This window comes from Lissotriton vulgaris, chromosome 8 (assembly GCF_964263255.1).
Source record: "Lissotriton vulgaris chromosome 8, aLisVul1.2, whole genome shotgun sequence".
NCBI classification, from domain to species: Eukaryota; Metazoa; Chordata; class Amphibia; order Caudata; family Salamandridae; genus Lissotriton; species Lissotriton vulgaris.
This window is the reverse complement of record NC_141696.1, coordinates 28002109-28019379: the sequence shown is the minus strand read 5'-3', so window position 1 is coordinate 28019379 and position 17271 is coordinate 28002109.

Here is a 17271-nt window from a genome sequence, read left to right as displayed (position 1 = left end):
CTACATCTCAATAGCCCTTTACCGATCGGAAACGGCCGAAAATCTGTATTTTCGGCCGATTCCGATCGGTAAAGGGCTACCTACATCTGGCCCCTAAAGGCTAAATTGCATTGGAAATGGGGTAATCCTGTTCCTACCGGAGATAGGCCTGTGTTCTCAAATTAAGGTAAAAAATCTGATCTACATCAGTAGCTGTCAAGGAAGAGACCCACTGGATCCATGCAGGATGCAAGGCTTCCATGTTTGGGACACTGACATTGGCGATGGCATCTAAAGCCGAAACAGGAGACACCACAATTATGCATTTACCCTGAGCCAATGGACGTTCCTGCAGAACAGCTGTCTGAACTGCAGTAAAAAAAGTTCAGCTGATGCAAAATGCATTTCCACGTTGGAATATAAATGTGATTTACAAGTAATAGCACTGTTTCTCCTTCATTAAATAAAATATATGTGTGAAAACTAGAACCCGCAATTATGCGGATCACTAAATTAGCACGAGTATGTAGGTGTTTAGATTCAAGCATGTCTCCGTGTAAATTTAGGAGAATATGATTCTGTTCAGCAGTTCAATGTTTATTTGAAGAAATCAGGATGAATAAAAGTGTACAGTGGTTTAATCCATTGTGCATAATCTGGTATGTATGTTTCACGAAAAGTCTGAAATCCGAAAAGAGTTGGAAGCTTTTTTGAGCTATTTGGTGGTTGTAATAAAGCATATTTTGCTAAGAAATGTGGTACTATACTTTTGGGATTATTCGATAATTCATATCTTAAAAGGAAGATACTGAGGAAAGCAATTTTATAGACTTTAGAAAATGGAATTTATAGCCATTGTCAGTGAATTCCAGAATTATATGATCCACTCTGCCCAATTGTGTGTTTAAATTATTGTCCCTAATGTAAATGTCATCAATGTAAGACAATGCTTCTGAGTAAATTTCTTGTAAAATGTACATAATTCGAGCACCAAACCGACCTCAACTGTTCCTAAAGCCTTGTGGGAGGCAACAAAACCTTAAATGCATTCCCACTGAAGGAAAAGAGGTCAAATTCCGGCTTTCAGATGCTGTATTTTGGCAGTAAAAAACATTGGAAATGCCCAAAGTAGTTTTGTATTTTTTACGAGCTATATTATTTACTACGCCCGTGCTGTCAGGATTTTGTACAGCAAAAATCTTGGTATGATTGTTTAAATGTCAATAGTCTAAGACTATACGATAAGAATGATCAGGTTTAATCACAAGAAATAATGAATTATTCATAGGGGCGACACAAGGCTCAATCACACCTTGATATTCTTATTGTGGTAGAATGTCCATAAATACGCGTTTAGCTTGATATTAAATAGGAAATTATGATAGAACCTGCAGGTTGGACCGTATAGGTCAGGGCGGCTGCTTCACCTGAGAACTGGGGCCATGCCCTCCAACTTGCATTTGACAGGAGCGAGGAGTAAATATTTCTGCCGTTGTAAAATTGTTCCGTGCTGGTTCCTTATTTGCAAAGTGTTTTCACATGCAGTAATCCTACGCATGTCTGGAGCATTCACCTCTGTTGACCACTCAGTTTCAAGTGCACAACAGCAGGGGATCCTCTTGCTAAAATCTTTTGAGCTGCAGGTACACTCATTGCCTCCAATTATAATCCTCCATCGGGTGCAAGAGAAGAGATCTCTGCTTTGAATGAGAAAGCATTCATTTGGCTGCGTTTCTTTCACTTCTATAACCCATCCCTTTCCATTCTGTTAGTAACACTCAGTAACCATCCTCACATATGTGTCAAGCTAGGGAAATGAGCATGAACAGATGAGGAGTTTCATGAGGCACCCCCCACCCCCCTTCAGCGCCTTGAGACCCTCACGGGTGAGTAGCGCGCTCTACAAATGGATTGATTAATTGATTGATGCCGTAATTTCAATTTCATTCAAAGTAATACATCTGGTATGCATGCAACAGGAAATGGAGAGGTGGAAATATCTCATTTTTATCCTGTATATGGAATTCAGTAGATCCTTGCAGCCTTCACCAAAAGAGCAGTAGGTGAAAAATGATGTGTATGTGAAATAAAGGATACGTGGTATTTGCAGACAGACTTGACTGCTAGCACCAAGAAGGGTATGCATGTCATTTTTGGTTGTGTAAGCTGACGATAATTTTTTGTGGTGTAACAAAGAACTTTAAGATCTCGGACCAAACACTTTGATCGAGACAAGCAAAATTAAAAACCCATGATTTACCATCAAAGAGTTGCATTGCTTCTTATGAAGAATTTCAGTCACCCGTTACAGGAAATAAATGCAGTATGCAATGCAAACTCCTTTCTTATTTGGAAAAAAAGTTTACTTTACTAAGCTGGCACTCCTTGTGACCTATTCTGAATGTAAGGAAAGTTACCTTTGCCGTTGCCTGTGTTGTATATATTTGTAATTAGCAATGTGCATTGTTGCTATCCACCATTGAACTTCCAATATTTGAGGCACAGCTACCTCCTTGTAAAATGTTTCATACTGGTTTGTAAAGTTAGTGTTTAAGAATCCACTATCTTTTGTTGAGTGCATTTCAAACTTGGTGGAAGTTACTGTTTAGTCAAATGTCTCATGATTCATTTTTAAAAATATGTACTGAAGCTTTTTATGACCTTGCTGTCATTAGTTATAACTACTATTTAAGTATTTTCTATTATCAACTACTGTAATGGGGATCCTCGTTTGTCATAGTGTGTAACATATTTATAATTTGGGAGCTAGATCTGCTGTCTAAGGCATGAGAGTGTGGCTTCTTCATAGTGTACCATCTTGTGCTTATCAATAAAATTGTCCGTCATTGCATGACTGATAACAAATGTGGAAAAACAGGAAGGGAAAATCATAGGGAGATGCTTTCGAAATTTTCAAAAACGATTGCAGGCCCTGCCAAGGGACAGTCTATAAATTATTTCCACTACCTGTGGGTTTGAAGTAATTGTTTTGGGGAGATGAGTAACCTTGGGCAAAGCACTTTGCTACGCTCACGTAGTTTGCAAAGTTTCTGCTACTTCGCACTACGCGAACTGCATGAAGCACAGTGCAAACATGCGTAGCGTAGTGCAGTGGTCATTTTTTGCTTGCTCGCAGTCCTCAGAGTCAAGTTGGCGACTGTGAGCAAGCAAAATGACTTCCCGGCGAGACTTTTTCCTCATTCGCGATCAGCAACATCAAGTTGCAGATCGTGAGCATGGAAAATAAACTTCCCTGCGACATTCTCAACACGGGGAGGTCAGGTTTCTGATTGTGAGTGGTCGCGTATGCTCGCAACCGCTAGAGATGTGAAACTACCAGTCCACGTTGGGAAAGCTGCTGCTCGAGTAAAAATCTACTCGAGCGGCAGAAAACTACAGCTCGCACTGTGCAAGATGCCGTTTTCAATGATTGCAAAGTGACGGATGCTTGTCCGCACTATGCAATCATTGAAAACGGCATCTTGCACAGTGCAAACAGGGTACTACGCAGTTCGCGTAGTGCTACACGTAGCTCGCACAGTGTGAAGTGCACTTCGCATAGCTACGCGTAGCACTACTTCACAAACTACGCCCAGGGTTAGAAATGATGCTATGGAATTATTGTTTGTCTCCATTTTTCAAAAGTCTACTGGGAAAAAAGTGTGCAGTCATCACAGGGATGAGATGGTCTTCGTTGCCACACTGTGCTTTTGAATATTCTATGAGTGATCTTTCAGACTTGCTTTGAAAACCTGAATATTTGTGCCTGTTTGAAATAATCATACTCCAAATTCACCATTTGGACACATTAATTTAAAATTTTTCTTGGGTTGACACCTCCTTCTGCTCTCTTAAAGTGTAGTTTGAGGCAGTGACTTATGCCTCACCAATTTTGAAGTGCCCCAGCCGCCACTGATATAACTGGATAAGGTGAGTCTTTATCCAAACCCACTTGATTCCTATATAAAGCTGAGCCTGCTCTGTCCCATAAAAATATAGTGCGTTCTGCAGCATATGCTGCCTTTACCTGCTCTGGAACAAGAACAGAAAAGGAAGGTATTATTACATCCTCCCCTTGTGAAACATTTCTAAAAAATTCCAATGGACAATTAATTTCAGTCACGAGAATGTTGTTTTCAGCAGTAAAGTTCTTCCAGAATATTGCTTTAATAGTATGCTGTATGTCACCCTCAATTTGAATGTCCAATTTATAAATTCTGGAGGGCTAAGCTGCTGATCTTGAGTTTCAACCTGCACATATTTATCAGTCACACTCGCCGCCGGAGCTCTTGAAGGGTCTGGTGAACTATTGTGGCCTCTGCTGCGCTGTAGAGAGGAGTTCTCATCCACGTATCGTCCTTAAGAATAGTTCTGAGCATTTGTGGCATTTTTTTGTGGGAGTTCCCATCACTTTCTTCTTTGTAAACTTTGATTTTTGTCGTGGAAGTTTATCTTCTTTTTTTAAGGACATCAGAGGAGTGTTGTGAGCCAATCTTTGGTTTCACATACTACTGTCTGTGGGATCTCAACACACTCTCTTTGACCGCTTGTCTGGAGAGTCCTGTATGGAACCAGAAGGATGTGTATAAGAATACTGGGCCCGATTCACAGAACTAACTTAAGACAAAATAGTAACCTTACTACCATTTACTCATTTTGGTATTCACAGAAGGCACTTACTCAGTTTGGTTCACAGAAGGCACTTACTCATTGACAAGTAAGTGCCTTTTGTGAATACCAAAATGAGTAAGTGCACTTACTCATTTTGGTATTCACAAAAGGCACTTACTCATCAATGAGTAAGTGCCTTTGTAGTGAAGGCAGGGCCCTGCTTGCGCACATTGCTATGTTAGCATAGGCTTATTAGAAGTTTAAACGCCATTTTACCTTTTTGCTGCTTTTGGACATGACACTGCACGTAACTGTTATTGTAAGTTAGGCTGCGTGCAGTTCTTCACATGAGAATGGCTTGTTTTCAACATCCCTAAACGTATATCGCGACCTTAGTCTACACAGTGAGTGCTGAAGCCACCAAGGTTATCATAACAATGCTAGCTGTTATTCGGGCCGATCGGCCCACGCTCCAGACACAACATCCACGCAGCTGCAGCTAACTGGAATTCTAGCGCCTTTAATATTGCACTGCATGCATGATTTGAGCACTTGTAGAAAATCTGTTTCCAGAGATAGAGAGCATTTGCAGATCCTAATGTGATTCATCTCTACTATTCTTAGAGGTATGGGTTCCCCATTCAAGCCTATGAGACCTTCTAATATTTTATAAAACCTAGTTCCTAACAAGGGAGGGTGGTAGACGAGGCACTATAGAACCTTTTTCTACTATCATTATGAGATTTCTCCTTTTGTGTGTTATGGAATTGTAACAATGCTGATTGTATTATTTTTAATCAAATGCCTGCTTATGTTAGCAAAAATACTGCATCTTAGAGCACGTAATAATACATTTTAAACTTTTCCGTGTCTCTATTTACTCACGTTGTAGACTGGTCTGAGAATAACAAACGAAAGAGTGTTCTTGATTCCCACCATTCCGGAGAGTAACCTAAGTCTCATGTTCTGGGTTGTCTAATCATTGGTAACTTTGCTATAGGATGAAGAGCTAATGAGACACTGATGCTAGTCGGTTAGGGGTTCTAGATACTGAGGTGAGTTTTGGTCCACCACAATTCACTGAGGCCCTGGGTCTCTGTGCTTAGTTCTGTGTAAGAGCAGAATCCCTGCAACACCTTCTGTGAAACCAAAATGAGTAAGTGCCTTCTGTGAATACCAAAATGAGTAAGTGCCTAAGGTGAATTACAAAATCGTAGTAAGTTTAGGATGTTGTCTTAAGTTAGTTTTGTGAATCGGGCCCACTGACACTGATCAGGCTGTTTAATTTTATCATGATCATGCAAATTATAACAGTTCCTGGAATACTCTGGTTTAGGACATCCAGTCTTTGTTTTAGTTCTAGCATTTTCTTTATTTTTTTCTCAGTGTTTTTTTGACTACTCAGGTGACTGCTTGGTAGTATCAGCTTTTACCTACCTTTATTTTGTGGCTTATTAGACCTGAATCCCACACTATATTCACCAATAAAAGTGTAGGTTTCATAGATTATTTTATGTAGCTCTCGTAACTGATCCACAGCAGGAACCAATTCAAGCCGTTGGCGTATTGCCAGTGATGCTGCCTCCCCCTGAATATTACTTAAAATGATTCATCACGCAGCAGCTGGTCACCTGCACCCGCGGAGCCCTTGCACCTCGTTGCTGTCGTCACCTTCACCCGCCCAGCTGCCCCAGTGCCCGGTAGTCCTCCCGCCGCCGCAAATCCAACGGAGCGGCCGCCGAGTGGAGGACTGCCATCCCCAGGAGGCAGTGCGGCGCCACGGCATCTTGCGTGCCAGGAGGCGCCATAAATCCATTGGTACACCAGGGAGCGAGTGTGCTCATTGTTTGTAACAGCCGCGGAGCCCTGCATCACGCAGCAGCTGGTCACCTGCACCCGCGGAGCCCTTGCACCTCGTTGCTGTCATCACCTTCACCCGCCCAGCTGCCCCAGTGTCCGGTAGTCCTCCCGCCGCCGCAAATCCAACGGAGCGGCCGCCGAGTGGAGGACTGCCATCCCCAGGAGGCAGTGCGGCACCACGGCATCTTGCGCGCCAGGAGGCGCCATAAATCCATTGGTGCACCGGGGAGCGAGTGTGCTCATTGTTTGTAACAGCCGCGGAGCCCTGCATCACGCAGCAGCTGGTCACCTGCACCCGCGGAGCCCTTGCACCTCGTTGCTGTCGTCACCTTCACCCGCCCAGCTGCCCCAGTGTCCGGTAGTCCTCCCGCCGCCGCAAATCCAACGGAGCGGCGCCACGGCATCTTGCGCGCCAGGAGGCGCCATAAATCCATTGGTACAACCGCGTCGCGTGAGCGCGCGGGAGCGCCCGGGGCAAAGCCCGGGCAAAGGGCGGGTCCTCTGTGGCCCTCAGAGGCCCGAGGAGACTGGACTGGGCCACCCCCCTGGAACTGACAGCAGCCCTCCAGAAGGTAATTACCCCTTCATTCGAATACAGCCAACAGAGACTAGTGTAAATGGAGTCAAAAACTAAAAGCAAGACCCTGGTCATAAAAACGCCCATGCATACACGCTCGACGACCAGGAAAGTTGCTACTGCACAAACCCCACTTCCCTCGTTGATTGCCATTGACAAAATGCTGCAACAGACAATTGGTGTTGTTGCTAACGCAATCGAAAATACCGAGAGGCGTTTATCCTTACCACCCAGTGTGTGCCGTGTATTTCTGTCACCACAAATCGAAGACCCCCCTGTAAACACCATTAATGTGACAACATTGTCAAATGATTCTATACTATTACAATCATACACGGGTCTTCCAGGGGCCGAGTTAAAACAGGGGGCTGAACGATCTTTAGAATCTAATGTGTTTCCAGAAAGGGAAAGTAGGATGTCCCTAACCCCCAATCTAATAATAAGTGACACACATGTAATGACGAATGAGATGGATGAGGTGTCTAACGTTACCATGGGGCCGGATGCTTGTGATATTAATGATCCTACATCTATTGTTGACTCATCTAATCCCAGCTACAAAGATAGCGTGACTTGTCATGGTTCTGTCCGCTCTAGGCCTAGACTGGCACACAGCAGGAAACTACTGATATCAAGTAGGTTGGGCAAGAAATATAAGTGCAGGAGAAAGAAGGCAACTTTGTTGCCATCAGTTCATGAAAATGGTGGAGAGACATTGTCAGATGGCACAAATATACTATCAAGGGAAAATTCGAACATAATTAATGCAGAGGTACTAGTGTCCCACCTTGAAAACATTATAAAATTACACATCGTACCAATTACCAAAAAGTTAGAACTGATCAGTAAAAAAGTGGAAAGCCTGGAAAAACTGGGTATTGCCAAGCTAGACATTTTAGAACATCTGGGTACTCAGGATAAGTCATCTCTAACTTGTGTACCCACTGGGAAAGTGAGTAGCTCAGCACCAAGTAACATAACAAAAATACAAAGCATTCCCACTAGGGTGATGGACTCAGTAGAAACGACAGGTAGGTCAGAAAAATCATATACCCCCAGTCAAGACACAGTAACGAGTGGGAATACTGATGAGAGACGAAGAGATATAGGAGGCCATGTCTCCAACAATAAGAACCAACCAGCACCCAGTCGATATAATAATATCATACCTGCAAAGATCAACGTTCCCCCAGAAAGTAGACCGTTTGTGGCAATACTTGCTAATGTCCCCAAATTGAAGCCTACCCAATTTGAAAACAACGAAACCCTAAAAAACAAAACTTTGTACTGGCTTGTCAATAATTGTGGATTTCCACTAAGAGGGGCAAGCCAGATTATATCTACACAAAGGGTAGGGTGGGTGGGTCCAAGCAATAAGGAAATAAGTGGAGACTGCATAGTCATAAACTACAGGACCACTGAATGGGCAAGAGATTCGATCCTGAATGCACCAATACCATCTAACAACGATTTTAACAGCACCCTGTTTCCCCTTGACTACTTTTATAGGAACCTGGCAGGAACTAAATTTCCTGTGCAGAACTTTAAACATCCCAGAGCTGCTTATATAACACACCCAACTGCCCAACACGTACCAGTACAAACAATGGAATACCCAAGGGCTACTTATGACTCTAATGCTCACTATGCACCATTGCAGTCATTTAATCAATTCAGAACAGTACATTCTAACCATCCTGATACTCCCTATGTATCAGGTCCACTATACAATCCATATGATTACACAATTCGAACTTCCAATAGATTTCAGCTATTTAATTCATTAGATGAAAATGATTGACTGAAGGCAACACCTGCTGCTACGCCAGTAGAAATTGGCGCACCTGGTGGGGCAGATACAAATGTACGGGGGGCCAGTGTGTCAAATTTGAACGGAAGATGAAATTATGTTCAACACTGTCATACCCAAATTTAATGATATAATCTTGCCAGATGTAATCACTTTAATTGACATAAACCAGTCTGTGACCTCAAAAACACCACCATTTGCCACCACCATCGATCCTTCACAAGTAAAACCAGCTGATTATTTAAAGGCCACTACCTGGAATATAGCAGGGATAGCCGCCAAATTAACCACCCCATTTTGGGAAGATTTTATCACACAGGGCTATGACATTATATGTCTGCAGGAAACATGGCATAGGGCCCAAATACAGGTTGAAGGATACACTTCCTACAGTGTGAACGCTGTAGCATCCCAAGCAGGTAGAGCTAAAGGGGGTTTATTGACCTTGGTGTCTACTGCTCTGACGGAATTTAGTGCTGGTGGTTATGTGGAAGTGGGACAGTACGCCTCTGTTCTGCGCCTGGTTCATGGCAGATGTAGGGACTTAGTTGTAGTGAATTTTTACAACAATATAGTGGGGCCCAAACGAGGAGCTATTACTTCAGACATAGAGCGAGCAATTGAGGAGATCCTAGCATTATCAAGCAAATACACCGCAATCCTCTGGGTAGGTGATTTTAATATCAAAGTATGTAGTAATGCACACAAAGGGGCTTGTGGACATCGGGAGGAGTATCCAGGGGGAGATATCAGTATCTTCAACCATTTCCCACACAATAATTATGGTAGCGCCCTGAACAATCTGGCAGCCAAATACGATCTGGAACTGCTAGAGTGTAATAAGAATAAAAATAACGAGAATTGCCCAACATTTAGGGGGAGAGATATTCAATCAAACATCGATCACATCATGTTATCTAGTTGTATAGCCTATACCAATGTCTGGGTAATAGAACAGCCAGTGAGTGACCATAATAATATATCAGTGGAACTAATGGGATGGGGCGCTAAAACAAATGTATACGGAAGACCGATCCAAGGCATCCTGGCTGAGAGACCTAATGGAATGAGGGAGAAATGGATTAAAATTGACCCAACTCAAGGAGCTAAGCTGCGAACCAAGATGGCCGCATAAGCTCCCGGCTCCGTCGACCTCCGCTGGCGGCTCGTCTATCCTGTTGTTTATCCTCTACCCACGCCCTGTGCCTGGATGTTTGAAGGTTGCCTGATGCCAATAGTGCTGTCCCGGACTTCCTACCTTATTCTGCGACGAAGTAATGTTGTGTCCCATTTTCGGCCTACTCCCGGGCTGACGCCGGGACCTCGATTTTTGAACTACCCAAGCTGGAACTGATCAACATCGGCTGTGGGACTGCGACTGTGGCCGGTCTTCCAGGTTTGAATAATTCTTTCCGCTTTCTGCTTTTGACCTCGTCGATGGATGGTGCCGGAGAAGACACATTGTGACGTGCTGCGATCCTCCTGCACCGTGGCTGGGGGCTGTGTGCCCGACCCTCGTTTCCCGGTCCGGGGGCTGACGGGCTGCACCCACGGCCGGTGACTGTGTCGAGTGTGCCAGTTCGGGGCGCCCCTGTTGTTGGGATCGCTAATTGTGTGCTCGGAGCCCGGCGATGTGGGCTGGAGATTGTGTCCCCCTCCATCCCATGGGCCCCGGGATGGAGGGGATGGATAACACATATTCATTGAGTTCCGCAATGGCAGCGATTGGGGCGCTCCGCTCGCAATTCACCGTCGCATGTGTCTCCCTGGCGGCAAAGCTGGATGATGTCTGCTCGCGACCGGCCATTGACGCCGCAACACCTGAACGGCAGTTTGTGGTCCAGTCGAGCGGTTTGACCCGCCATCTTACGGTGCCCGGGCGGCAGCCTGACTTCGCTCCATGGGGAGTCGGCCTCACTTCTCCTTCATCTACTACCGTGCCTGGTCTTCCCTTCAAGTTTCCCATCCGATGGTGTATCGTCGCTGGAGGTCCTGTTCGTCAATGCCGAGTCTCGGGGTCCTGTCGATGGGGACTGCCATTTTTCTTTGTTCCGGCCCGTCTGTTTAACGGAGGCCGCCATTTTGTGTCCGAACTTTGTTCCACCTTCAATGCCTCGGATTGCCATGGACGCTTTGTCTGCCTTTGGATGGATGTGGCTTGGTCGAAATGTGCTCCGGTATGGACTCGCACTGGTCAGGGCTGACTTTGACTTTGAGTTGATCTCGTTCCTCGCCACTGCTTCGGACCACCCGAGACGCTCCCTTTGATTGCATTTGTTCTGACTTTGGCGATAGATCTCCTCGTGAAGCTTGCAGGGTTGCCTTTTACCTTTCTGTGATTGCTTAGTTCACTTTTGCCGGGACAGCACAGAGTATCTCACCGGGCCAGGGGTGCGTGGGGGGGGGGGTTTATTGGTGACTGTCCTCCCCGTGATCATGTCGACTGTTTGCTCTGATTGATGATGAAGGTGTCTTGGGGGGGTCACTGCCGGCGGGGGGTACCGGGTGTCCGGGAGTGTGTCTGTTTCTCTCCTCCTCCACTTCTTGTATCTTTTTCCCTTCTGTGGGGCAGTTCTGGGGCGACAGGCACTCTGTTAGTGGGTTAGGCCGTAGCCATTACAGGGGTGCAGGGTGGCGGGTGCGGGGGGGGTTTGTTATTTTAGTTTGTTTTGTTCTATGGTCCCTATCGCTCTTTTCCGGCTTTGGGAGGGTTCTTTCCTCTTTAGTAGGGTTGGCTGTCTCTTGGTCTTTCACCTTTTTTTCATTTTCCGACATCCCAACATGCCTCTGTTTCTCTGTTCTTGGGGGTGGGCTCTCTGGGGTGATATTTAGGAATGTTGTTTACTGTAATATTGCCTATTGTCCAGTATTACCACCGCGGCTGTCTAGATTATATAGTTGCTGTAGCCATAAACTATCTCCGACTGTACTTGGGGTACGTCCCCCTCGTCTCTTCTGTGTATCTCTCATGTAAGGTGTTATGTCCTTGTTGTTGCAGCCCCTAATCTTCCTTTAAAATTTAAAAATGAAAACCTCACATCCTGTGTTGCGAGCCTCACAACCATGTCTGGTGTACCTTAACATATCCTGATTGCTGATTGGCCTAAATTTCTCGTGTATTGACTGTCTTTGCGGCCGGCCATGATGGTTGTGGGCCTGCGCATGTATCTCCTTACTTTTTTGAATAAAGGTTTAAAAAAAAAAAAAAAAAAATTGACCCAACTCAATTCATGGCCAATGTGATTTTAAAATGCAGTAGCGAGATAGAGTACTGTCTCTCTACCTGTGTATGTCCGCCCACTTTATTATCTAATTTCTTACAGATAACAAATACAATTGAGAATTCCTTGACATGTAGAAATAGGAGACCAAGGAAAGACAAGGCCGTGTGGTTCGATAAGCACTGTGCCCAGTCATTAAAAAAGTTAAAAACAGCGCTCGATGTCAAGCCAAGAGACGCTGGAAAAATCAGGGAAGAGCGGCTTAATTACAAAACTGCACTTTTAGCCAGGAAAACGGAGCTGCAGAATGAGGCATGGGCAAAACTAGACCAGGCTGCAGAAACAAAAGACCACAAACTTTTCTGGGAAACTGTAAACAGCCCTTTTCTAAAGAATGACAATATCCCTGAACTCAGTTCACATGTCAGTTGCCGCGCATGGATAGCGCATTTTACTGGGATTTTTTATTCTGATTTTAACATAGATGTTTTAAATACAAATAATGAGGTGACACCTTGTTTTAAATGGGAGAAAATACTGTTCTCTGTGACTTTGTGCGAGGTAATTGAAGCAATTAATAACAGTAAGGGAGGGAAAGCCCCTGGGCCAGATGGGGTGTCCATGGATTTTTACAAATATGAAGTGACTTTATGGGCCCCCATTCTGACACGCTATTTTAATGCTGCAATAGAAGATAATTTACCAATTACATGGGGTCAGTCAATCATTGAGCCGCTTTTTAAAAAGGGCTCCAGGTCAGAAGCACAAAATTACCGCCCAATCTCACTTTTGGACTCGTCAGTCAAAATCTTGAGTCGAGTTCTTCTGGTGCGATTGGAAGCCTGGGTCGAGGAAAACAACATTTTATCCCCAGTGCAGTACGGGTTCCGCAAGGGACTAGGAACCTTGGAGCAGTGCGTGAACCTGGAACTCATTATCGGCAAGTACACTAAAGCTAAGGAAGGCAATTTATTTATGTGTTTTGCCGATTTGAGTTCAGCGTTTGATCTGGTGGAACACGCACTGCTCTGGCCAACCCTCCTTGCCATGGGTGCTCCAATTGAAATTATTCACCTTCTGGCCAGGCTGTATAACAACCTCTCAAGCAAAGTCAGATTCGGAGCAGATGGTGAGTGCACTCCCTTTTTTAAAGTTAAGCGAGGTATCCGCCAAGGATGCGTACTTGCTCCACTTTTGTTTTTCCTTTTTATAAACCAAGTCGATCAAATCTTAAGAGAAACCAACGCAGATGCACCGACTATTAATGGTAACCGAATACCGATCCTTTTATACGCGGATGACGCGGTCCTGATTTCTAGGACCCAAAACGGATTGCAAGAATTAATCGATAGGTTCCATACTTTTATTGTAGGCAGAAAATTGAAAATCAACAAGGGTAAGACAATGACCATGACATGTGGCAAGAAACCAAAAAAGTGCAGGTCATTTTTCTTAGATGGGGACAAACTGGAAGCTGTTACAAGATTTTGCTACCTAGGCATCACCTTTTCTGGTGATGGGAGATGGGTTAACGAACAAGCAAGTGTTGATTTTAAAATGGTCAGGAATGTAAATTTTATATTTAGATTTGCTGCCAAATTAGGGGGCCGTAGAATTTGTGAGATGCTCTCAATTTTTAACTCAAGATGCATGACATCAGCATTATACGGAGCTGGGATATGGGGTTACAACTCCCAGAGTGCTAAGTCAATCCAGAGTGAGGAGAATTTGTTTTTAAAACGTTTGCTCTGTCTCCCAGCTGCAGCCTCAAATGAGATTGGACACAGAGAGCTTGGAATAAATTATGTTACTGATTTAATAGCCCTACGACCCCTGTCCCTATGGCACTCAATATGGGCAAGTTCACCCAGGATGTGATTGTTGACTGTATAAAGCTTGACCATCATTCAAATATACCATGGTTAAGCCATATACAACTTTGGTATAAGACTTTTTATGGTCAGGATATTTTCAAAGATGTTTTATCTGAGACAGTTTTATCAAAGCGTGAGCTCAAAATCACATACCTTGATTATGCAAATGGGACTAGAACTGATAAATACGCGAGACAAAGTACGTTCAACTTATACATGGAATACAACTCCAATGCAGGTTTTCCAACTTATCTTACTATTGTTAGCATTAACTCCCATCGCTTCGTTTTAACTCGTTTGCGGTTGGGAATAGTGCATCATTTAGTGGCATTCCCCACAATTAAAAAACCCGGGACATGCCTGTGCCCATGCGATGGCAAGTCTAAACAGAGCTGTTGTCATTTTTTACTCTTTTGTAACTTTTATACTTCACTCAGGAAGTTTTATCTTAAACAATTGTTCCTAAAATATAACATGCGCAGTACAAAAACAGCGATGCAACTGATGTTTAACTTAGAGACCCCAGATGTGTGTTTTTATGTGGCTACATATATTTTAAAATGTATTTCTGTAAGGAAATCAATCATTGTATGATCTTCTTTCCCTTTAAGGCACTTTACTGATTGCCCCAACCTCTTTTTAGATGAGCAATATGTCATGTTAGCTAAATGTTTACATACGTGTAGTAACTGTGTACCTACTATTACTATTACTTATATTGCCTTTTTGCACTTTATATTGCGAATTTGCACATGTTACTCACTTATATAGTGAAATAAGCTGCTAACCATATTCTACGGACATGACAGAGTGTCAATTATTTTGCACTTTATATTGTTAATTTGCGAATTTGCACATGGCAATTTTATGATGAATAGCTGCAAAAAAATGTACACTATGGTCATGATCGTCACTTGGCACTTTATTATGCCAATTTTGCACATCTACTGACCTAAGCATGTGACATGTTGTAATGAGTATAGTAAACATTTACTTTTTTTAGCTAATCAAAAGGTACAAAAATGCGTAGTGTATTCGCATTCATGTTGTTGCTATATGGTTGTATTCAAACAAACCGAATAAAGCATTTTGAAATGAAATGAAATACTTAAAAAGATTATAGACACTGTGGTAAAATTGCCAATGAGTTTCATTCCCAAATCTAGGGCAGAGGCTGCTCCATGTGCAATTCAACAATGTTAATTGTTCCTAAAGTTACTCCTATTTCTCACTAACACCCCTACTCTAGTGAGAGCATTGTGGAAGTACCCTTCTGCCACACCCGGTTGGAATATTTTTAACCCCATGACTCGGTATACTGTCTCTGGAAATCGGCCTTAGTACATTAAATCCATCTCAGTGTGCAAACCTGCACACATCTTTGCTTGCGTGGCTATCTTACATCTTAGGATGAATGGTGGGGCCTGTAAAACTGCACTCATTCACAACTCTCTGCATCATTCATAATTCCGATGTGAAGTGCCCCTCCCAGATTTCAAAACAGATGTTTAAATGATAAAACCCCACCCTCATCTTATTCTGCCAGTGAAACAGAAAAACATATTTACTTAGTCTGGAGAAGAAGAGACGTCTCCTATGAGCACATAATAAAGCAAGGGCATAGGGTTCTAGTATGTTTGTCCCTGGAAATAACATTGCACACTACAGAATAACAATGTTTACCAAATGTGTATGTCATTCTCACATGTTAGTGAAAAACATGTGCAAACCGCCTTCCTATGAAGCAGCTAAGTTAATAAGGAAAACTAAAATGGAGACTAAATATAATCTCTGTAACAATGAGACACTGGTGTTTACTGCCCAGGAGAGTGCGGGAGGGAAAATAAATCTAATTCCCTGCCCACACTCTCCCAGACTGGGAACACAACTTTGCTTCTACTCTTCATGAAAACAGAGAAAAGTTGTTCCCGCCTAATTGGGCACCAACAATATTTTTTTTATGTTGTAGAGGTCTGCAGGGAGCACAGCAGGCCACCGGCAACATTAAAGAAACATACAGTAAATGTGTTCTGAAAACATTCCAAACTGGAGTTGTACGTTCTTCAACTGGTGATCAAGGACCCCTTGTGGACAGTTCTATGAATGCACTTTGTGGCCTGAATATGTTTAAAAAAAAAGACGCAAGGACATGTTTAATGTTATTATTTAAAAATGTTTTATTAAAAATATTGTGAGACAATCACTATCATTAAATTCTGCACTATGTGAATCTATAAAATATATATTTGATTATAGTTAGTGGGCACTTTTTGACTAAACCAATAGGTCTGCTTTGTATATGTTGATGTGCTGACCACTTGATAAACCAAGTAGGCCAGCTACTTTTTAATGTTTTGGTGTTTTGCTCCTTGACAATGGCAGCTGGTCCACCTTACCTAAAATGACACCCTATATATTGTTACATGACATAGTCAGAAGTATACGCCTGCGTTGTGTCCTCCAACCAACCCCGCACCACCTGAAGACCGAAAATATCTCATAGTAGCACGGGGATTGACATTTCATTAAAAAAACACAGAACATCACTGAAAAAAACAAAGGTTATAGGGACATTATAGTTAGACATTGTAAGAAATCCTTAGAAATTTGTTGAAAAAGACAAAGATTGAAGGGACGTTATAGTTAGGTCAAAATATCAATTAAAACATGCAGTTTTAAATGAAAAAAACACTGAAATTCACCAGTTAGTTCAAGTAACTATAACTCATGCCCTAAAGTAACTATAACACACACCCGGCTATGCACTGCTAATTATCTCACATATTACATCACTCTTGACATGTTCTATGACATCATTTATCATGTCACTACAACATCTGATGTGCCATCATTGATGAAAACACAGCGCAGGGCTGAGGTGCGAGTTATAGCTACTGTTGGAAACAAGTTGTAATTTTATTGATATAGCACTGACACCTCCTGAAGAGGCATTGAAGCACTTTACGGAGTGTAGTACACTTCTCCGGAATCCACGGTTAGTGGTTAACCCAGTGGTTAAATATTGGTTATTTGAGAAAAATAAGTATGGGCGGAAAATCCGTTCCGCTCGTGGATTTTGCGGATTTTCGGTAAATTTGCAATCCGCGAGATTCGCGAATTTCCCGCAAAATCCGCGAGCGGAACGGATTGGGTCAAAAGTTCAAGCTGACTTTTGTAACTCTTTAAGAATGGGGCCGGCAAGCTGCCAGAGCCATTCTAAAATAGTTACAAAAGTCAGCTTCAACAGGAAGCTCTAATAGATAAAGTAAAGCAGGTGCTGCTCAAATTCAGTTGCACAATCATTAATCACCCCAAACTTGGGGTGATTAATGATTGTGT